The sequence below is a fragment of the Miscanthus floridulus genome, chromosome 16 (assembly GCF_019320115.1).
Source record: "Miscanthus floridulus cultivar M001 chromosome 16, ASM1932011v1, whole genome shotgun sequence".
NCBI lineage: Eukaryota > Viridiplantae > Streptophyta > Magnoliopsida > Poales > Poaceae > Miscanthus > Miscanthus floridulus.
In genome coordinates this window covers 56,676,894-56,701,760 of record NC_089595.1, presented here as the reverse complement: position 1 = coordinate 56,701,760, position 24,867 = coordinate 56,676,894, and the positions used below count along the sequence as shown (strand labels likewise).

General features: G+C 44.6%; 1 pseudogene; it reads left to right on the top strand.

The window, feature by feature from the left end:
• The first annotated feature begins 11,457 nt into the window (after positions 1–11,457).
• The window catches only part of LOC136510710 (uncharacterized), a 116,264-nt pseudogene continuing 102,854 nt past the window's right edge, over positions 11,458–24,867 (top strand).

Below are 24,867 nucleotides of genomic sequence, written 5' to 3'. Positions count from 1 at the left end.
ACATAGTTGTGTTATTGTAAACTTGAGCCTTTTCAGGCAAGCTTGTAATAACGTAACTGTATATCATTATAAGCTTGTTTGTTTTATACAAAACGCACTTTAAGCTTGAAATTTTTTGTTGGTGTAACTAAGTGGGAACGTGTTAACGTTCTGTTTAGTTGTACCGTTTTGCTCGACACGTCATCCCTGAAAAGTTTGTGCGGCCCTAGTCTGGCATGTGGTCGGAGTATGAGGTACTATGACCTGTGCACACGTGGACGCAGACAAGTCAAACCAGGGGGGACCTGCCGATCACCCGCAACGTAGAGAGCGGATCCCGTGCACGTGTTGGGAGGAACCGGAGACAGGGCCTGCTCCGAAAACCGTAGAAGGAGTGGTGGTCGGCTTGTACTGGCTTAAGTTAGAATAACCATAAAATTCGGAGTGACACATTAGAGTGGTCGGAGAAATCATAGTTGCTTTAGTAAAGTAAATCGAAAATACAAGTAGAGTACATATCTCAGTAGTTAAGCATAGAAGCGTCTAAGCTTGTCGATGTGCCATGAGTTCGGTACGTCCGTGCCGTCTAGATGAGCTAACCTGTAAGACGTTGGACGTGTGACTTCCTTGATCATGAAGGGTCCCTCCCATGGGGTTGCGAGTTTGTGGACACCAGCCTGGTTCGTCTTCCACTTCAGGACTAAGTCCCCGACCACGAAGAAACGCTCTTTAACGTTCTTGTTGTAGTACCTGCGCAAAACAGCAAGGTATTTGGCCGTGCGTACGCAAGAATCAAGCCTTTTCTCTTCTGCGCTGTTGACTTCTAGCTCCCGTACTTCGTCGACCTTGCCTTCGTCGAAGTTCTCTACCCGTGCTGATCTGAAAGCTATATCTGGTGGGAGGACTGCCTCAGCGCCGTAAACCATAAAGTATGGTGAGACGCCGGTGTTACGACTGGGCTGAGTTCGGAGGCCCCAGACAACGGCTGGTAACTCCTTGAGCCATCTTCCAGGAGCTTTATCGTTTTCTCTGTACATCCTCTTCTTCAATGCGTCCAAGATCATGCCATTTGCCCGCTCGACTTGTCCATTAGCTCTAGGATGCGCCACCGAGACGTATTTTACAACTATGCTCCTTTCATCGCAGAAGTCCCAAAAAGCGTTCCCGGTGAACTGAGTACCCAGATCAGTAATGATGCTGTTGGGCACGCCGAAACGGTGGATGACCTGGTCGAGGAATGTGACAGCTTTCTCTGAGGATGCCTGTACCAGAGGCATGTATTCTATCCACTTAGAAAACTTATCAATTAGCACGAAGACGCATGTAAATTTCCCAGGAGCTGGTTTGAAAGGCCCGATCATGTCCAGTCCCCAGCATGCGAAGGGCCAAGAGGCTGGAATCGTCTGGATCTCATGTGCTGGTACATGGATTCTCTTGGAGAAGAACTGACAACCTTCACAGCGGCGGACTAGCTTCTCTGCGTCGGCCACTGCTGACGGCCAATAGAACCCTGCTCGGAAAGCCTTACCGACCAGTGTTCTTGAGGCCGCGTGGTTGCCGCAGGAGCCAGAGTGGATTTGGTCTAGGAGATGCTTGCCTTCCTCCTGGGTTATACACTTCATCAAGATTTCCTCCTTAGCGTTTTTGCGCCATAACTTGCCATCGACGAGCAGATACTGCTTACTACGACGCATCAGGCGTTCATTTTCTGTTCGATCGATATAACCGCTACCGTCTGTTAAGTACTTGATGAAAGGTGTTCTCCAGTCCGGCTCATGAGTGGTCGGAAGCGGCTCGGTTGTGCTCGGCGCCGGAACCGTAGCCACTAATTGCTGGTCTGAAACTTTGTCGGTCGTTGAATCTTCGTCTTCAATGGAAGGCGTGAGCAGGTCTTGGACGAATACGCCATGTGGGATTTTGGCTCGGGATGATCCTAACTTTGACAACGCATCCGCTGCCTGGTTCTTGTCCCGGACCACGTGTATGTACTCGATGCCATAGAACCTGCCTTCCAGCTTTCTTATCGATTTGCAATATGCGTCCATCTTTTCACTGGTCGTGTCCCAGTCCTTGTTGAGTTGGTTGATGACCAGAGCCGAATCTCCGTAGACATAGAGACGTTTAACTCCAAGCTCAACCGCAATGCGTAGACCATGCAGGCATGCTTCATACTCGGCGGCATTATTAGATGCTGGGAAATAAATCCTGAGGACGTACCGGAGCTGCTCCTTGGATGGTGATACGAAAAGAACTCCTGCTCCCGCACCGTCAATGTTGAGAGAACCGTCGAAGTACATCGTCCAATATTCGTCGGATCCCGGAGAGGCAGGCGTGCTTAAGTCTGTCCACTCGACGATGAAATCGACGAGTGCCTGAGACTTGATTGTAGTACGGCTTGCAAATTCCAAGGAAAAGGGGCATAGCTCCATTGCCCATTTGACGATGCGCCCGTTCGCATCCTTATTGCGAATGATGTCCCCCAAAGGATACTCGGTCATGACCACCACACGATATCCGTCGAAGTAATGTCTCAACTTTCGGGATGTTATCAGTATGGCGTAGAGCAGTTTCTGAATCTGTGGGTACCTGGTCTTGGATTCGTTGAGTACCTCACTAATGAAATAAATTGGCCGCTGTACCTTGTAGGCGTGGCCCGGCTCGTCGCGCTCGACCACCATTGTAGTGGAAACCACCCGATCGGTTGCCGCAATGTAAAGTAGGAGAGTTTCGTCTTCTCTGGGAGCAGTAAGTACCGGAGGTGACGTGAGGTATTGTTTCAGCTGCGTGAAGGCAGCGTCTGCTTCCTCCGACCACTCAAACTTCTCGGACGATTTGAGCAGTTTGAAGAACGGTAGTCCTTTTTCTCCTAATCTTGATATGAAACGGCTTAGAGCAGCCATGCAGCCGGTGAGCTTCTGGACATCCTTCACCTTTTTTGGGGGCTTCATGTCTAAGACAGCTTTGACTTTCTCCGGGTTAGGGCGTATGCCGTCGTAACTGACGACGTTGCCGAGCAATATGCCAGAAGGGACACCAAAGATGCACTTCTTTGGGTTTAATTTCCATTGGAACGTATTAAGGGCTGCGAAGGTGCGTTCCAGATTGTCAACAAGGGTATGTGCTTCCTTGGTTTTGACAACTACATCGTCGACGTAAGCCTCGACGAGGCCGTCTTTTATCTCGTCGTTGAGGCAGGCCTGTATAGCGCGTTGGTAGGTAGCACCGGCGTTTTTGAGCCCGAACGACATAGTCGTGTAGCAGTAGGCGCCGAAAGGCGTGATGAAAGATGTCTTGATCTGGTCGTCCTTTTTGAGAGCGATCTGGTGATAACCAGAGTAGCAATCGAGAAAGGAAAGCAGCTCGCAACCGGCGGTTGAATCTACGACCTCGTCTATGCGAGGTAAGCCAAAGGGGTCCTTAGGGCAGTGTTTGTTGAGATCAGTGTAATCAACGCACATTCTCCATTCATTATTCTTTTTGCGTACAAGAACCGGGTTGGCTAACCATTCCGGATGATACACTTCTTTGATAAATCCGGCTGCCAAAAGCCGTGTAACTTCTACCCTAATCGCCTCCTTTTTGTCGCGAGCGAACCGTCGTAGCTTCTGCTTGATTGGTTTGGCTTTGCTGTTGACATTTAAGGAGTGCTCAATCAAGTCCCGAGGTACACCGGGCATGTCGGAAGGTTTCCATGCAAACACATCCACGTTGCCCCTCAAGAACCTGACGAGCGCGTCTTCCTATTTGGGATCCAGGTCGGCCCCGATGAGGGCCGTTTTGCTGGGATCGCCCTCGACCAGCTGGATCGTCTTGTGCTCCTTGGATCTGATGTTCTTGCGCGGAGCCTCGAGCTCTGGGATCTCCAAGTGGTCGGCCGTGGTCTTCTTAGCGTCGAGCATGGTCTCGGCCATGCGAATAGAGAGGTCGTGGGCCTCTGCTATTTTGAAGCTGTCGTCCTCGCAGGTATAAGCTGCGTATACGTTGCCCCTGAGGGTTAAAACTCCTTTCTCAGTAGGCATCTTGAGCACCAGATACCTGTAATGAGGTATGGCCATGAACTTGGTGAGCGACGGTCGACCAAGAATAGCATGGTAGGTGCCGTCGAAATCAGCGACCACGAAGTTGACGTAGTCGGTGCGGAAGTGGTCCGGAGTCCCAAACTGCACAGGTAGCGTGATCTGCCCGAGAGGTGTGGAGCTCTGTCCGGGGAGAACGCCCCAGAACTGTGCCTCGTACGGCTTCAGGTCCGCCTGGGCTATTTTCAGAGCGGGCAGGCTGTTCTTGAACAGTATATCAATGGAGCTGCCGCCGTCGATCAGTACCCTGTCGAACTGAACCTTGTTGATACAAGGATCGAGGACCAGGGGAAAACGCCCTGGCTTCGGGTATGGCGGCCCATTGGTCCTTCCTGCTGAAGTAGATTTCACGGTGAGACCACGGAGGAAGCCGCGGATCGGTAAGAAGGTTGTCGTTCTTTGCCACGTTCAAGCAAGCGCAGGGCGAGCAGCTTGCGTTCTCGTTTGGTCTCAATGGACACCTTGCCGCCGATGATGGTGTGCACAGCGATCAGTCGGCTTGACGTATTTATGACGAGGATCTGCATCGTCGTCGTCGTTGTCCTCGTTGCGCTGTTCCCTCACGTCATTAGGCTTGTCGGACATATCCGGAGCCTGTTGGCGTGTGTAGATAGTCTTGAGGACACGACAATTCTCCATGGTATGGTTCGACTTGGGATGGAGCTGGCAGGGGCCCTTCAATGCTTTGGCGTAGTCGTCCTCGTAGTTACGACGTCCGCCGCCCTTTTTCACAGTATTGACCTCGCCGTCGTCTTCCCGAGCACGCTTGCTCCTGTAATCGTCACGGCGGTTGCGCCACTGATTACGTTGATCACTGGTGGTCGCGGGAGTCGTTGCGCTGGTTGCGGCGATCAAAATTGTCGTTCCGACCACGGATTGCCGCGGTAATCGTCGCGGCGTGGAGGGTGGTCGGAGCGTGGAACCCTTGCTGCTTCTTCGACGATTATCTTTTTAGCGTCGTCAGCGTCCGCGTATTTCTTAGCGGTGGCCAAGAGCGCTGTGACTGACTCAGGTCTTTTCCGGAGGAGCTTGTCTCTTAGGGCGTCGTGGAAGCGGAGGCCGGTGACGAAAGCCTCGATTGCTTCGTTGTCGGAGATTGATGGGACCTTGATGCGCATCTCCGAGAAACGCCGAACGTATTCGCGTAGTGGTTCGTCTTTCCGATCTCGGATCCGTTGCAGATCATACTTGTTGCCGGGTTGTTCACAAGTAGCGATGAAATTGTCGATGAAGGCCTGCTTGAGCTCCTGCCAAGAGTCAAAATAGTTCGCCGGCAAGCTGACTAGCCATTGGTGACCTGCATGACCAACGGCGACTGGGAAGTAGTTAGACATAACGTGCTCGTCAGCCATGGCTGATCGGCACGTGGTTTCGTAGAGCATGACCCATAATTCGGGGTTTTCCTTGCCGTCGTACTTCTAAAGTTTCTCGAGCTTGAAATTCTTGGGCCATATGACTTGGCGAAGGTGTGGAGTGAACTGCTTCAGACCCGGCGGGCCGTGGGCGGTGTCATACTCCATACGGCGATAGCTTTCATGGGATGCACGATCGTTGGCTCTCTGGTTGATGCGAGCACGCAGATCACGTCCACCGAGGTAATGGCGAAGATCGTTATTGCCGTCGCGGCGATCTCGATTGCCATCTGGACTAGCCCTGCGACCGTGGTTATCACGGCGATTGTCGCGGTTATCTCGGTGGTTGTCACCTCGAACGTCGTGACAGTTATCCTCTCGGCGACGGTTTTCGTCCCGACCACCATCATGACCACCGTTTCCGCCTTGACGATTGTCCGACGGGTCGTTGTTGCGCGAGCCACGTCGGTTGAGCGGCTGTGAGCGACTTGAGTATTGGCGGCTATGGCTTGATTCCACTGAAACGGATGGGGCCCGGGCTTGATTCATCTCTGCGGTCTGAGCCATAGCAGCCGTCAGATAAGCTTGTATGTCATCACGGACTGCTTGGGTTTCTGGAGTGTTGGGCAGCCGCTGCATTGTCGCCATGGCAACGGCTACGTTGGCGCTTGGGGTCTTGAAGACTTGTTTGTCCCCCACCCTGTCGAAAGCATTGTTGAGGTCGCGCGGTTGGATCCTTATGCGCCGTGCCTCCTGGTCTGCTTCAGCTTTGATTTGCCGGCGATTAAACCGGTCAATGTTGCGTGCTTCGCGTGTAGTCTTTTCTTGTTCTATTTTGCCAACTGCTGGCGGCTCGTCGTTGCTGACAACATGGATCAAATCCCCTCGTCTTGGTGGGAAAGACGGAAATTGGGGGAAACCCGGGGCGTGGTCTGGTAGATCCAGATCGTATTTGACGCCTTCATCTTCGTGACGCTGAAGCTCGGTGTGGACAGATGCGTTGGATGCGATGCCGGATGAGGAGCTGGAGTCACCCTCTCGGACTGTGTGGACAGATCCTTCTTGATAATCTTCAATCCGGACCATGTTGACGATGTTGCATGGCTTCGGACGAGATCGGTGTATAGGACATAGATCCGAGCGGCGTCGTAGGTTGTACGCGTAGCTGAAGGCGGCGTTTCGCAGGCCGTAGGGCTAGACCTGGTGGTTCTCCGTCGGGACTTCGTACTCGCAGAGTCGGAGGCCCATCGCGAAGGCTGGCTGGCGACGAGCGGAGCGCCCCTCAGGAGTAGATACGACCACAAGATCTGTTCCAAGCCGTGCAGGACGACTGGCCCGAGCTGGTCGGATAGATCTGTTGTGGGGAGCTGTTACCTGCTCGTTAGGTTGGCTTTGAATCGTACTTACCAGAGCTAGGGTTTCAGCGAGTTTGATGCCAACCCGATCGATGGAGTCGAGCAGGTCGGTGTCGTCGATCTGCTTCCCTCCGTAGCAGGGAAGCGGATGACGGGTTGTCGGCGTGGCTGTAGGCGCGGTCGGAGCCAGATGTACCGTGGTCGGAGCCAGATCCATCATGGTCGGAGCCGTGTTCGTCGTGGTCGGAGCCGTGTTCACCGTGGTCGAAGCCATGTTCACCGTGGTCGGAGCTGCGTTCACCGTGGTCGGAGCCGTAGCCGATGCAGGTGAAGTAGTCGTCGGCGCGGGTTGAATACATGCCTCGGTCATGGTGATGGAGACGTCAGGGCCGGTGGTCCAAGTGATCTGGCCGATGGTGAACGTGAGGCCGTTGGGCGTAGCCATGGAGCCGGAGATGATGACCATCTTGTTTGCTTGGAGAGCAGTACGCACACCCCCTACCTGGCGCGCCACTGTCGACGAAATATGGTCGGCAGTCTACCTAGGGGTATGCCCAAGGTAGTAGATTATCGGTAGACAGGTGCGCAAGCCCCAAACAAGACGGTGACGCGAGACAGACACGAGGTTTTATCCAGGTTCGGCCGCCAAGAAGGCGTAATACCTACGTCCTGCGTCTGATTTGTATTGCTGTATGTCAATGAGAGATGTTTTTTAGTGGGGTCCCCTGCCCGCCTTATATAATCCGGGGGGCAGGGTTACAGATCTGGAAACTAATCCTAGTCAGTTACAATTGCCATATGTGGCCGGATAAGGATTCCTATTCTAACCGACCAGGATCCTGCTTGGTCGCCAAATCCGTCTTGATTCCTTGTGCGGGACTCCGATCAGGTTAACTGGGCCGCACGTCATCTTTCGGGTGGACTGAACCCATCGATCCGGGCCAGCCCAAGCTTAGCCGTAAGGGTATAGGGGTTAATACCCCCACAACGCTGCTTGCCCCACTTCGCTCCACGCACTTCAGTGCTTCGTGGCTTCTAAAAAAACAGCGCTTGCCTTCTCCATCGCAAGGGCCGCCCGCCATGGCCTTCTCTAGCACAGTGGCGTCACACCCGGCCCCTTCTCGGGCTGCTTCGAGCCTGCGCCACGCTCCCATCCACCATGCCATTCGTGGAAGGGGAGGCATGCGACTGCACCTGAGCTTCGCCCCTATTCACCTCATGTTGTCAGCAGGAAGGGGAGGCCTGCGTCACCCTAGTTCCCCATCAGGTAGGGCGTGCCCGCCGGCGACGCTGTGAAGTGTTTTAGAAGTTTTTAGACATATTGCAAGCCTATGCTTCAGTTGTTTCATATGTACGTTCCAAGTGTTTTATATGGATATTGCAAAAGGAGATTGTGGGATGTTGTATATATTGCAATGATTGTATACTTATGTTGCAAGTGTCTGTTCCTAATGTTTCATCTATTTTTCAGACGTATGTTGCAAGTGTGTTTATCTGGATGTTGCATATTTTTCACACATATGTTGCAAGTATTTTACCTGGATGTTGCGTATGGTTGCAATGGTTTTCAAATATTTTACAGGTGTTTTTGTAAGTATTTCAGACGCATGTTTTAAATGTTTCGCCTATCTTCTTTTGTATTGTGCAAGTGTTGCATTTAAATGTTTTAAAAATAGATCAGGGGTGTTGCACATGGAATACGTGTAGAAAGTGGGAGGGGGCGCAAGCAGTCCCCGCACGAGGTCTGGTGGCACGGGCCCACTGTTGGACGCTCGCTCGCAAGTGTGATGCTGCTGGGCGCTCGCTCGCTGTACGGGCAGAGTCTGACGCTAGTGTCCCGGATCGAAAGGTTGAACGCTGGCCAGTCCACTTTTATATTATTGGCGTTGCAAGCATAGAATTATGCATGAATGTATATTCCAAAAATTATAAAATGACATAAGTTGAAAGGATTTTAAGAAAATATTGTAGAAGGAATTAGTACAGAAACCAGGTAAAATTAAGTGTGACAGATACTTTTTTAGTCAAAGTGAGCATGCCTCACAAAACTCTGTCTGTCAGTCAGTCTGATAAACACCGCCACCTCCCGGATGCAAACGCCTGGCTCCAGCAGACTCATGCTAACTAACATTTCCATAAATCCAATTGCCGAATCAACGAGCACGTACATATGGTTTAACATCACCGATACTTTTTTTTTGCCAAATAACATCACCTATACTTGGAAATATATGGTGCAAACATGCAAACTATTTTTTTTAAAAATGTATTTTGGTCACTCAACAAAAATTAAAACTTCATACATCCATACTGCATCCATATATGTACTCACATGTAAAAGTTGAGATGAAAACTCAAACTAGAAAACTTCATACGAAAATGACAAATTTCATATTCATGTATACTATAAGAAAAAATTCCTAGTTTTTTTTGTCATGTAGTGCAAATATATATGAAATTTGTTATTTTCATATGATTTTTTTTTGTTCGAGCTTGCATCTCAAGTTTTACATGTGACTACATACATGAGTGTACTGTGGATGTACTACAAAGTTTCAAATTTTTTGAATGACAAAAATACATTTTTAAATAGTTTGTATCTTTGCACCATATATTTTCCCACGATACTTAATATATGTACTAAATCAACCAAGGTTAATATAATTAAGCCGAAACATTTTTTCTGAAGCTTTGACCTTTTTTTATCTAATCTGGAACATTAATTTTTGTCGATAGTTTGGAACAACTTTATATGCTAGAACACCTTTTATTAGCTATTTTTTCTCTTGTGAATCTATAACAATGCCTTTCATGAAGCTAGAATTAATTTCTATATAACATGTCATTTTCCCCCTCTCCATGTTTCATTTTACATGCGTGCTGAGCCGCCGGTGCTCTCTGTTCCGCTCTTTGTTGAAAACAATAAACATCTTAGGCTAGATGGGCTTGATCAACAAATTGAGCATAGCTTAGAAGGTTAGATTTCTTGTTCTACAATCTATTTATTCATATTTAAGTTCTAGATTTAACGTGGGTGCTCGAATTTACCTAGATTTATTCTAGAATTTGACGGTTACTTCATCAATCTCGAAATCTACTTACTCAACTTTGCCTTTCAAAGGTTCATAAGGACAGAGAGTGTGTAGTCATGCACGCATTGTACAATAGCCCCTGGTCCACAGTGCATTAGTGGAAAAAATATAAATACTACGTGTATGCGATTGTAACTTTGTTCGAGATCTATCAGCTGAATTTTATCTTTCGGAGGATCATAGAGGTAGAGTGCGTGCACTATTGCACCTTGTACAATAACCCATATAGTGTATTATTTATTTTATTGGAAAAATATATAAGGAATATAAATAGTATGCGTCTTGTATGTGCGACTGCAACTAGACATGTTGCCGAGCGCTGTTATTTTTTTCTTTTCTTTTTAGGGGAGATGCCGAGCGCTGCTGAGCTGATCTCAATCAATTCTGGTGCATCATGGGCTCGTGGCCCATTAGATGCTCAAATCACTTTGATTTTCCACATTTTCTGACCCACTAATGAAACGCACTTGCAAATCAGGTGGCCCGTACCACGTTACAATGCTATTGTCAAGTCTGATCCGATTTTCTTTTTCTGGTATCATCTGGGACAAAATCTTGCACTCAGGAGTCCACACCACTTACAAAAATTTACTTTAGGTAATATGGATATTATCTTGCTGATAATAAATATGTAAGATTGCGTGGATACGAATCTATCGTGAAAACCTGATATACCGTTTATGACATAAGCATTTGAAATTCATGAAACCATACCCTTTTTTTCATACCGGGATGCACAGGTATTTGAAATGCACTACTGTTTTGGATGATTCCTTGCATACGTCCTCGATCCTAAAATGTAAGGTATCAAAAGTTTAAAAATTATCTTAAATTATAAAGGCTCTTCGTCCAAAAATACAATATATCGAATGTTTAAAATTTATCACGAATTATAAGGTATCTTATGTTGTTCAACTCTGTCTACATATATTTGCCTTTTGAACTCCATCTATGCATGCTTTTTAAACACCATCTTGCTCCAAATAACTGACATTGCACGCCTACTTTTTCAAACTGTTTATTACTAATAAATTTAGCAAGTTAACAACATAATTGACTAATTAGTTAGGAGCAAATTATGTTAGTCTTTTGTTAGTCTCTTTATTTAGAGTCTATTTGATACCAGAGCTAATTGCTAGCTAGCTAAAAATTAGATAAAATTAGCTCTAGTGTATCTAAATAGGAGAGCTAATAGATGTTCTAATTTTTTAGCTAAATCTTCAACTAGCTGTTAGCCAAATAACTAGCTAACCTTAGCAAGTTTGAGTTAATTTTTAGCGTAACTAGTACTAACTAGTCCTATATCTTATTACCTTAATCCTAAAATTGTTTGAATATTTTGTATTTTATTAGGACAGATGGAGTATTAAGGTGTGTACTCCTACCATGGATAGCCTCGTAACCATGCATGCCAAAATCTAATAGCACGCGTGTGCATGTCCTGATGTCCCAAATAAAAACCTTCCGTCGTGGAGGAACTCGCGGCTTCGCGGTTCTCGCAGCAGCTCCCCACCGAGTGCGTCCGCCTCTCTCTCTCTCTCTCTCCTCTCTCTCTCTCTCATCAGAATTGGGCGGGATCCGAGCCGGCCGCGCCGCTCAGCAGATGGCGGCGACGGTGGAGGAGCAGATGATGGTGAAGCCTGAAGGCCATCAGGGAGGAGTCGCCGTGGGAAGCCCTCCCCAAGCGCATCCAGGCAGCGCTCGTCTCCAAGGAGGAATGGCACCGCAGGTACGTGCCTGCGTCAGATCAAACCCCGAGAATCAATTTATCCATCCTGAATGATCCTGCATGCTAGAAAAAAAGAAACTAACCCCAGTATAACAATTCATCCAATTTGGGCTTTCATTCCATGAATTGGTGTCCATTTTAGGCTTATTCATTATTTTTTTAGTTAGGGTCATGAGGGTGGCAAGAGTTGTGTTTGTCTGAATTCTGATGCCAACAGAAAATATTCGTTACTGCTAGTTGCCGTTTATATCTGTTAAAAATACGAAGAAAATTAGAAGTATCATATGCGTGCTTGGAAATGTAATGGTTTTACATAAAAAGAGCAAAAAGACATCAGACATGGTGAAAATATGAATAAACATAGTTAATATATATACCATACAGTCTCATGAATACCAAATTTGTTGGAGAACATAGTTCAAATACAAAACTCAAAGCCATCATCCCTATTGTATAATGAGCAACCTTTTGATTTCACAGCGTCTCATTTGGTTGCCGCATGTTTGATATCCTGGTTTATTATACAAACATTGCCACACGATTGTGGATTATTGTATACGTAAAAGGTTGCCTTGGAGCTCCTGTTTTGCCCGAAAAGTATGCAACGAAGGGGACTATTATGAGGACCTGATGCGCTATCTCCGCAAAAACCTTGCAGTATGTTGTCCATATTTTCCTTCCTCCGTAATTACTCAACAATTTTATGATATCTTGCAGAGAAAAGAAAAAGCTGTATCCGTTTTGCTGACATCTTGTTTAGAAGCTAGTTCTACCAGTAACTGACAAACATATACTGAAATAGCAGAGTTCCTAGCCAGGCTTCAGAAAGGATCATAAACGAAAAACGATTTTATTCTACTTGATTCCATACTTCTTTCTTCAAAATGCTAAATACTCTGACTGAAGGTTGCTCATGTAACACGATTCTTTTATGAATATTCTTAGGCTTGGATATTTTTGTAAAACATTTATATCATGACTGCCTTGGAACAGTATTTTTGCAGTTATATCCATACCATTTTGCAGACTTTATATGCCGAGTAATGAGGATATCACCCTTCAGATATTACTGTGATGTCCTTTTCGAAGCTATGAAGAATGGTAACCAATTGTTATATAAAACATTTTTGCCATCGCATTCCACTTGATTAGTTCACCTGTCATCATGCCTAAAACGTTAATTAATAAGTTATTTCAATATTTTCCACCATGAAAAAGTAACAAAGGAATGATATAACTCGCAAATATCGTTTCTTCAAGAACCTACATAATCTTTGCACCTGCTAATAAGTTTTATTTCTTGTATATGTCCTATTGTAATTGATTTCTGCTCATGAAAAGTCTGATTAGGCTTGATAATATGTACTTTTCACTTTTAAAACATTTATATGATGGAGATTATTGTGCACCCGTTCTTTGATCCAACGTATTAATACTCAGTTCCAAATTTTAGCTCACTTTAGCTTTGTTGTAAGCAAAATTTCTTAACTTCGACTAAGTTTTTTTTAATATATTAACATGTACAAGTTCAAATAAATGCACTATGGGACATATTTCATGGAGAATTTAAGGAAACTAGTTTCATGTTGTAGATGTAGGTGTATATAAATTTGACCAAAGTTAGATAAGTTTGACTCAGAATAATTAAAGTGGTCTATAATTTGCAAACAATAGTTTTTTTTGTTCTGACTTGGTTTATAATATTGGCAGAGCAACCATACGACAGTATTCCAAACTTCAGTGCTGCAGATGCTCTTAGGATTACTGGTGTAGGAAGAAACGAATTTATTGATATCATGAATAAGTGCAGATCAAAGGTATTTATGAACTGTACCATGGCCTTTCATTAACATTGTTGTTGCCATTGGAATGCATGTGTAGTATTGCTGTGATGTAGGAAAGGACGCACTTAGGTTATTGTTTCCTGAATGGAAGTAAAGAGAGCATAATGAAAACAACCCTTTTCATGTTTTCTCCTGTTACAAAAATAACCTTTCCATTTTTGGATATTTCAGAAGATAATGTGGAAACTGAACAAATCAATTGCGAAAGAGTTGTTGCCAGCAGAACCTGCCGATTTAGCAATAGAACCATGGTGGGGCGTTCGATTTGTCAACTTCACATTGGAAGAATTTAAGGTTAGATCCATCTATGTTGTTTTTATTTCTGTTGAGTAAGGACATTGTAATTTGACAGGGAAAAAAAATACAATGCTGCCATTTCTATCATGTAAAGTATGCATTGTTTGTTCTCAATGGAAGATAATAATACATTAATACCTTGCACTAGTGGGAACTGATGCGCTACTGTACTGTAGAAGCTTTCAGAAGATGAGACATCAGCAATAGACAAAATATGTAAGGAGGAAGTCAATTCATATGTTCTATTTGACCCGGAGGTTGTACGGGGCCTTTACAAGAGAGGGATGGTATACTTCGATGTCCCTGTTTATCCTGATGATCGTTTTAGAGGTATGCAGCTTCAACAAGCTTTGTCATTGTTTAATTCTATAGGATTTCATAACTTGGGCCCATTTTAAAATCATTGCCTCGTGGGCCCAGATTCATCCGCATAGTTGCCTTTTTTTTGCTGAAGAAAATGTCAGGAAGAAGCTTGAATCTATCCTGCTGTCTCTAGAAAGGAATATTTCGACCATAAACACCTTAGGTCTCTGATTTCTTCTAGTCAACCATCTATTTGGGATGCTTCAGTTTTGAATTCATACCATCGCTTCGGTTTCCAGGCTTGAAGGTTTTGTTTCAAACAAGGATCAGTCCTATGAAGATCCAATTGAAGAGTGAGTAGTTTCCTTCAGTAGTCTTCTGTGAAACTGTAATGAACTACATTCCCTATTTAGCTGTAGTCAATTGCTAGATTTTTCTGTAGCTGTTAAAATCAGTGTACGATTTTTTATACTGCAGGCTACTATATGCTGTATTCGTTGTATCAAGTGAAAATGCTACGGTTGCTGAATTGGCTACAACTTTACAGGCTGACCTTTATCAGCTCCAGGCAGCTGCATCATTTGCTTGTCGACTAGGATGGGCTGTAAAGCTTTTGGATACCGACTCTGTTCTTAGGGATTCAAGCACTCCTGCATTGTCCAATAATATTCTTAGTGATGAAGTTGAAAGTTCACGTACGAGTATCGCCTCAGAAAAGTCTAGTCATGAGTTGCTTAGTAATGATTCTGATGGACACAAGAAACACTCTGGGATGGCTTATGTGGGCTTCATTGTGGATGCTAATGTAACTTCATACTTAATGATGGGTTCACTGTCTCCATGTTAGATTCCCTTGCAATTGCCTAGTAGATATTTTACGTTTTTAAGCAGAAATCTATGCGATATCACTGATATCCAATGAGATGTGCGTAAATTTTCTAATATAGTTGTCTATTTTTAAATGATGCTTACACAGCTCCAGGAAACTTTTCTATAAAGTGGCATAATGGACTAACCCTTCCTCACTAACCTGTTGCAGGTTTAAAGTCGCATGCTGTAACACTATACGAGGCAGGAAAACTTGGTGATTCTTGTATTGCTGATTTATGCAATAATCTAGCCAGTTTAGAGGGAAAACGGTTTGAAGGTGAGCTGCAGGAATTTGCAAATCATGCTTTTAGCCTTCGATGCTTCCTTGAGTGTTTGTTGTCTGGCGGAACATCAAATGAAACAAGCGACCTGACTAGTGAAGCAAATAATCAGGAGAGCTCTATGCAGGACGATTTAGATACCACTTCTAAGGAAAACAAAGAAAATGACGGTGTTGATAATGCTATTATGGCCCCGTTCGGCTGGCTGAATTTTGACTGAAATTGACTGAAAAACACTGTAACAGAACTGACCAAATCATAAGAACGTAAGTACAAAAACAATCACCGAAGTGATCAAATTCCTGTACTTAAGCTCCCATAATCCCGGTAGTCCGGAAATCACGAAGGATTTGAACCAACTCTCGACATTTAAACCAAGACCGTAGTGATTCAACACAACACATCATTCGTTACAACATTTCGCAAGTGGCATCCGGATTACATCCATCAGAGTGCAAATAAAATATTACAAACCAAGTTCAAATTTGCGGAAGCAACATAGTTTAGTACATAACTTCATAGTTTCAAATACATTGCCAGCTCATAGTCATGTCCCACAAAAGCATCTTCAGGTACGAGAACTAGGAGAGACCACGTCCAACGGTCTAGTCTTCATCCCCAGTCGGAAGAAGGCAATACTTGCAGCAACCAAAGTAGAACTGGTCATCTGCAATAGGTGGGAGATAAACCCTGAGTACGAGAAGGTACTCAGCTAGACTTACCCGTCAAAACCAGAAATAAAAGACACCAAGGGTCATGCAAGGCTTATGAGGTGGGCTAGCTGGACATAGTTGCATAAAAGAGCTTATGAATATAGTAACCAATTTAAAGTTCACATCAAGTTTATCATCATTTACCTGTCCACTAGATTTGCACCTGTACTAGAGCACTCACTTATTAGGAGCAAACAATATTAACCATATCAGGTATAATAAGACTGTCATCATCATATCATCATTTCTGTACCATTATGTTATTTAGTGTATCTACTTTGGAGATAAGCCCGTCAAGTTCTCACTAACCGGGAGAGACGGCGACTCGAATCGAATTACAACTCAGCTGAGGGGGTATTCCTAACTCTCACCCTGGCATACTTTGCAAGGGTAGCCATGGGTCACCTTTGGGACAACTCAGGAACCAAATTCGCGGGTTCGATCAGCGCCAGCGCTCTCAGGGATTACCCTTCTGCCAGGACGATCAGGACTTTTAAATCACCTGCCCTTGGACTCACGCCTACGGATCCCTTCCGAGGCGTACTTTATACTTATCGACTCCTGGCCTGAGGTGAGCTACTCGGCTTCGTGGTCGGTCTTCAGACACGGCCAACTAAGAGAGAGGCATGCGTTCAACATGAACAGGAAAGGCTCCAAGATTCAGTCCTTAAGCGACACAGACAGAGTCACTACAAACCGGCAAGCCTCCGCCCGGTCTTCATTTCAAATTAAGACATGTTCTTTTCCACGATAGCAAATATAGCCAACCGTGCCACATGTATATCCCTATATCTCGTAGGTGACAGGAAATCACCTGACTTCTACTGCGTTTAAGCAGGGCTAAGCACTACACGAACCTGAGCTACATAGGATTCAGGGTATCAATATCTGGACAAGGATTAGATAACTAATGCAGCAAGTGTTTGCATCCAACACCTAAACTAAATGCAACAATATATATATGTGACAATAATACTTTAACTGCATTTCGAAAATTAGGAGGCTTAATATGCTCCGGGGCTTGCCTTTCACAAAGTTGCATGGACGGTGATCCAGGCACTCAACGGCGACCTTGTCTGGCACTTCTCCCGAGGGCTGCACCTCCTGAACCTCCGGTGTTGACTGCTGCTGCTCCCCGCTCGGTTCCTCGAATTCCAACAGTGTCACACCTTCCGGTACACCTATTGCATGCCGATGCACAAGATAAATATCATGGATGCATAAGGAATGACATGATGCTCATGATGAATGGATCACAGTAAGTGTTTAACGAAACATCATTGGACACTCGTTTACCGATTAAGAATAGCTCTATTCAAATCACTTTAAAACATGTATCTAACTTAACTTGAAGAACGAGATCTACTTACCTAACTTGCATAACCTAAGATAAAGATGCTCATCTTCAGTTAAAGGTCTAACACCTAGGAACATTACCACAAGCTTAGGAAATAGTAAAGGCATACTTAAATCAACAGTTAAAGTTTCATATGCTAACAAGTAGTTCTTTAATTCGATCACAACAAGAGTTCTACCATTCCAAATGACTTGCAAGAGGACATTCTGGAAAGCTTATGAAATTCTCTACAAATCATTTGTAAACATCAAAGCATGATTCTTGCGTTAACCAAATCGAATTAAGGTAAACATAGAATCTATCCAGAAATGACAGGTTTACTAAATTAATTATTTAGTGATGATGCAAAAACATAATTGGACCAAACCAAGTTTACCAACTTGTTGCACATACCAGAGGAACATCAGAAAGTATAGTGCCAACCTCTAAATAAATTATTTAATGTCCTTTTCTAATTTATTTAGTTAATTAGGTGATTAAAGCAACATATAGTAAAACTGTTCAAAAAAATCTACAAAAATTACAGTAGCTATCTCATGCTTCACATAGACTACCATAAAAATTTCAAAGCAATTGGTCAAGCAGAACTTGCTGTATCAAAAATAATAGATGGCAGGGCTATTTCTAGCATAATTAGGTAACCCTAATGGAAAGTGTCAAGCAACATATTTCATATTTTTCCTAGCATCATTCTAGTATAAGAATAGCACTCACCAAATTTTACCTTTACTAGATCTATAGAAAAATTATGAAAATTCACACAAGGTCCATCCATGCAAACAAGAGAATTTCCTAACTCCTACATACAATGTCCAAAATGTATGAAAATTTAACTACAAGCTATTCATGATATGAGCAGTACACCATAAAAATTTTATGCCATTTGGAGCTACATAGAATAAGATATAATTACCCTTATTTCCTTCATGATTAAAAGAGATAATTAGCAACTCCATTTTTCATAACAGAACATGGCATAAATTATATTTTTAATATAAACTAGACATTATCATGAACTCAACAAAATTGGAACCACATCATTTGGATCTACCAACTAGGAGATACACATTTTTGAATTTGTACACAAATTTGTGAAAAAGAATAAAACGAAACAAAATGGAAACCCTAATGATCTACTAGGCCGGCCCGGACAGACTCGGCAGCCCGCGACGCACGTGCTAGCGTAGTCCAGACACGGCGCGGCCTAGGTCAGGCTCCCGCCTCAGCTCGGCGACTGACAAATGGGTCCCGTGAGTCAGTGAGACAGATAGGGGAGGAAGAAATGACGGCGGCGTAGTTCGTCGTCGGTGACAGCTCTGGCGAGGCCATCAGTGCCAACTTGTTCGCCTCACCCGTGCACACCTAGTGGAACCATCTATTGTAACGATTGCTGCGGCTAGAGGGAGTGGCGACGGCCATGGCGGCGCACGGCCACGGTTTGGCCGGCTCCGGCGAGATGACGGCGTCACGGCCGTAGTGGCCTACCCTACGAGCATCAGCATCACTCACTGGACCCAGCACAAGGGAGAGAGGGGACGGTAAGAGGCTCGAGCGGCGCAGCCCCATGCGAGCTCGGCCGGCGGCGGTCATGGTGACCCGGTGGAGCCGCCTTCGCGGTGAGCTCTACCTGAGGCGAAAATGGGATGACGGTGGGGTCGCAGACGTGGAGGAGCTCACGGTGGTGCTGTGGCTCAGAGGAATCAGACCAAGGCGCTCGGTTGAGGGGGATTTTGGCTCGGCGGCTGCCATAGCTTCCCGGTCGCCACGCTCACGGAGGAAGGAGATGGCAGGGGTGAAATGGCGAGGTGAAAGGCGAGTGAACGAAGCGCTGACTTTCATCTAGAGCATGGACATGCGATGTGGAGGCGCTGGCAGAGCATGCGTGCCACATGGTGATCAGCTCCTGAGCCGATCGGCCACGGCGTGCTCTGTCGGTTTTCTGAAACGGCCTAAATCGACGCCCGATGACACGACTGACAGCGTGCTTTTGACGATCTATAACTCCCAAACGGTGGCGATCTGGTTCAGGGTATAGTTAACAAAATTGAAGATCTAAGTGAGTACAACAACTTTGTCAATTAGAGCTCGAGTTGGTTCGGCCTGGTTAGGGAGATACAAGGCTCCAAACAATGACACACGAAACTGAAAATCGTCTCAAGGACTTAGAAAAATTCTAAGTGTAGAATTCAACCCTAAATCTGACTTGTGGGCCATGTTTGAGGCTGTTCTACACATTTTCATGAGTTGGTCATAAAACAACTTTTGTTCCTTGATAAATTGGCTACAACTTTGGTAAGGGGTGCACAGCCATGCAAGGTCTCTAGGTTGGTCTTTTGAACCAGTCAAATAGTGGCACTTTAAAGGTCATTCTAGGTCAAACCTCCACTAGAGGGCATTTTAGTCATTTTGATCCACATGAACAATGTCCCATCAATTACCCTAAGTGGAGTTATGGTGTATTAGACCATAATCAACCACTTTACACAAATGCTATACCAACTTCTAATGATCACATGTGATGAAGCAACAAAACACTTTAATTTTACTCAAATGTTGCAATTCCATGTTTCACATGTTTCATGCCTTTGTTGCAATTTTAACTTGCCACATTCCTACCATGTTGCCATGTTTCAAGGTATGAGAAACTCATGTTGCATTCACATGTTTCACTACTACCATTCACAAGCAATCAAGTATGAAACAAACATAATTGCGAATGTTGCATATGCATGTTTCAGTGACAATGGCATGATGAGATAGATGATGCACATGTTTATGAAATGAAATGCAATTTTGTAGAAGCCAAACACCTAGGGTGTTACAGCCCTCCCCCCTTAGAAAAATCTTGTCCCAAGATTTGGAAAGCATACCATTTAGTATAGAAAGCCGGATAATTTTCTCTTAGATAATCTTCCCGCTCCCATGTTGCATCCCGATCACTATAATTACTCCAAACTACATTGAATAACTTAACTACTCACCTATGAGTCACCCTTTCTTGAGTATCCAGAACCTGCAAGGGCTTCTCCTCATAAGAAAGATCAGATTTCAAGTTGATTCTCCTCATAGCTACTCTTTCCTCGAGAATACGGAGACACTTCTTCAGCTGAGACACATGGAATACTAGGAATATAGCTCCCATTTCACGTGGTAGATCAAGTTTATAGGCTACTCTTCCACTTTTCTCGATAATGCGGTAAGGTCCAACATATCGAGGCTCAAGTTTCCTTTTGATTCCAAAACATTTTACTCCTTTCATAGGGGATACCTTCAGATAAACATGGTCACCTACTTAAAACTCAATAGGTTTTCTTCTCTTATCAGCGTAGCTCTTTTGTCTAGCCTGAGCGGCAGTCATATTCTTCTGTATAGTTCGGACTTGCTCTTTGGCTTCTTTTACAAAATCAATACCATAGAATCTTCTTTCTCCGGGTTCCACACAGTTCAAAGGAGTTCTACACTTGCGGCCATAAAGTGCTTCGAAAGGAGCCATTTTGATACTCTCTTGATAACTGTTGTTATAAGAGAATTCAGCGAGAGGCAACCATTCCTCCCAAGAGCCTTTGCAAGAGATAAGACAAGCTCTAAGCATGTCTTCAAGAATTTGATTAACACGCTTAGTCTGTCCTGATGTTTGCGGATGATAGACAGAACTACGGATTAGATGAGTGCCAAGATTCTGATGTAAGCACTCCCAAAAGCGAGCCGTGAATTGCGGTCCTCTATCTGAAACAATGGATTTGGGTACACCATGGAGACGTACCACTTGTTGAAAATAAATCTTAGCATAATTGTGAGGGTGATAGGTAGACTAGACCGGAATAAAGTGAGCGGATTTAGTTAGACGATCTACGATAACCCAGATAGAATCACAACCCTTTTTGGTAGTGGGTAACCCAACAATGAAATCCATGACAATTTCTTCCCACTTCTAGCCAAGAATAGAGAGTGGCTGCAATAATCCGGGCCTCATGTGAATAGCCTTGACTCTGCAACAGTTATCGCACCTTGCCACGTAGGCTGCGATTTCTTTCTTCATCTTGGTCCACCAATAATACAGCTTGAGATCTTGATACATTTTACTGCTACCAGGATGGATGGATAATCTAGAAGAATGGGCTTCAGCCATAATTTAATTTCTAAGTTCTTTGTCTTTGGGTACTACAAGCCTATCATTAAACTAGAGAATTCCTTTGTCATCGACCCTAAAGTGCTTGGTCTCCTGATCTTTCATCTTCCGCTTGATATGAAACACACCCACATCAGTCTTCTAGAGTTCGATAATTCGACTTCTAAGAGAGCAATCCACAGTGATATTGTGGAGTACTACAGGATGAAGGAGGTGTGCCAGATGAAAGTCTTCACTAACTAAGGAATTGCAATGGGCCTTTCTGCTTAAGGCATCAGCAACCACATTGGCCTTGCCAGGATGGTAGTGCACTTGAAGGTTGTAGTCTTTGATCTATTCTAACCATCGTCGTTGACGCATGTTCAACTCGGGTTGAGTAAAGATGTACTTGAGACTTTTATGGTCAGTATAGATGTTGCACACATTAGCTAGTAAGTAATGTCTCCAAATCTTCAGGGCATGAACAACCGCGGCTAGCTCTAAGTCATGGGTAGGATAATTGATTTCATGCTTTCGAAGCTGGCGTGAAGCATAAGCAATGACTCGGCCCTCTTGCATAAGAACACACCCCAAACCGGTGCCACATGCATCACAGTAGACATCAAAAGGCTTCTCGATGTCAGGTTGTGCCAATACAGGAGCAGAGGTTAGTAAGGTCCGCAAAGTGTGGAAAGCCTCTTCACACTTCGGAGTCCACACAAACTTCTCATCCTTTTGAAGTAGTCGAGTCATGGGCTTGGTGATTTTTGAGAAATCCAGGATGAATCGACGATAATAGCCAGCCAAACCCAGGAAACTTCGGACCTCTATGACCGTAGTAGGTGCCTTCCACTCTAGGACTTCTTGTACCTTAGTAGGGTCAACCGAAATTGCATCTCCAGATAACACATGACCTAGAAAAGGTATCTTCTTCAACCAGAATTTGCACTTGCTGAACTTAGCATAAAGCTGGTTGTCACGTAATCGAGTTAACACAATTCTCAGATGTTCAGCATGCTCTTCTACATTATGAGAATATACAAGGATATCATCAATGAACACGACGACAAACTTGTCCAATTCCAACATGAATACCGAATTCATCAGGTACATAAAGTGTGCCGGAGCATTTGTCAATCCAAAGGACATCACAAGATATTCGAACAAGCCATAACGAGTAGAGAAAACTATCTTAGGTATATCTTCAGGACGAATTTTGATCTGATGATAGCCAGACCTCAAATCGATCTTGGAGAATACCTTAGCTTTGGAGAGCTGATCAAACAGAATATTGATGTGAGGAAGAGGGTATTTGTTCTTGATGGTAACAGCATTAAGGGGGCGATAATCCACGCACATGCGCAGAGACTCGTCCTTCTTCTTCACAAAGATAGCCGGACAACCCCAAGGAGAAGAACTAGGCTGAATCAAACCTTTCTTTAATAGCTCATTTAACTGACTCTTCAGCTCAGCCAACTCATTGGGCGGCATTCTATAGGGCCTTCGAGAAATAAGAGCCGTACCCGGAATGAGTTCTATTTTGAATTCTACTTCACGGTCTGGAGGTAATCCAGGCAAGTCATCAGGAAAGACATCTGGAAACTCATAAACAACCGGTATATCTTCAATGGCTTTGGCTTGGGTAGCATTGGCTGTATTGTGGATAGCGATATCATGAGGTAACTGCACTAGAAAACCCTTCTTATCCATAGGATCCCTCAACATTACCACACGGGTCGATGTATCGATCAACACTCCATTCCCGCTCATCCACTTCATCCCTAGGATTACATCGATTCCTACCCCCAGCAGAACTACAAGATCCGTAAGGAACTCTCGATCCCCAATCTCAATCTTTACATCTTTAACTACTTGGTTAGTCATGATATTATTTCCAGTAGCACTAATACAATAACCACCCTTGACAATTGTAATCACATTCATCTTATGCTTAGATGCAAAAGTAGAACTCACAAAGGAATGCAAAGCACCCGAATCAAAGAGCACAACTGCAGGGTGATCATTAACAAGGAACTTACCAGCGGTGACCACTTCACCAGTAGGAATTTCCTTCACAGTAGTGTAGTGAACATGCCCCTGATGGACGTTTCCCTGAGCATTCTACTTGGGAGGATAGGGACAAGTACTAGCCCAGTGGCCAGGCTTGTTACAGTTCTAGCATGGCCTGTTAGCTAGTGGCACATTGGAGCTACTCTGCCCAGAGGTATTCTTTGGTAAGGAAACTGTGTACCCCTTGCGGAAACCAGTTTTAGCTTGATTCTTCTTCTGAGGTGGGCGGTACCGGACATTAGCATTGGGTGGACGATATTGAGTTTTGGATACCACTGGTGCTTTAGACTGAAAAGCACCTGCCTCAAAGTTTCTTTTACGGGTCTTGGAAGTAGCATATACCTTATCATTATTCTCCTGAGTCAGGGTGTCACTAATAAACTCATTGAAGGTGACACACTTGCAGTTGCCCATAGACTTCATCAGTTTAGGGGAAAGTCCCCTCTTGAAACTAGCTATCCTTTTGGCGTTAGTATCAACGAACTCGGGAGCATACCTTGCCAGGTTGTTAAATGCCTGGAGGTATTCATTAAGACTCTTGTTGCCTTGAGTTAGCTTCATGAACTCGGTATGCTTAATGGCCATGAGACCAGGAGGGATAAAATGTCCCCTGAAAGCTTCCTAGAACTGGTCCCAAACTACCTCAACATTTGCAGGGAAGGTGGTCCTATGATGGGTCCACCAGATGCCTGCAGGGCCTTGGAGCTGGTGTCCTGCATACGAGGCCTTCATACCTTCTGTCAAACGGAGCAATCCAAACCTTTGCTCTATCGTACTCAACCATTCATCAACTTGTAATGGTTCTTCTGCCTCTCTAAAGATAGGAGGCTTTGTGTCCATGAAGTCCTTAAAGCTGCTATACTGGTTCGGCTCGGGTCCCTGGCGGACATGTCGGTCATCATGGTTAGCCAGTTGGTGCATAGCCTTAGCTAGCATGCACTGACTTTCGATGATTGTCTGCATTAGCTCAGCTGGTGTGGGCGGTGGAGGAGGTGGTTGTTCCTCATCTCCAAGGCTACGACGCGATGAAGATTATAAGCCATCTGCAAAATGTATAGCCAATGAGCACTAATGATGTGGAAATTTTGTAGATGAATTGTATAATTATGCCAAACTGACTCCAATGGAGAAAATGAGTTTATGCTATCAACAGAGGCACAATCATCCATCACAATCACACAACTCATCAAGCGCATCGATTGACACATTAATGCGATGAACTTAACCAACAATGAGATCGATAGACCACACAGATGGAAATTATCAAAGGCTCACATACGTGGAGCATAACACGTTTGATAGGTTACATCCAAGCCATAGAGGTTCCAAACTGACATCAAAGATAACTTAAGGTTCGATATTACATCCCAACGATTAACTTATTACAAGCTACTCGTTCATGCATGAGGATCAACAAAAGACTAGCTCTAGCGCATTAGCT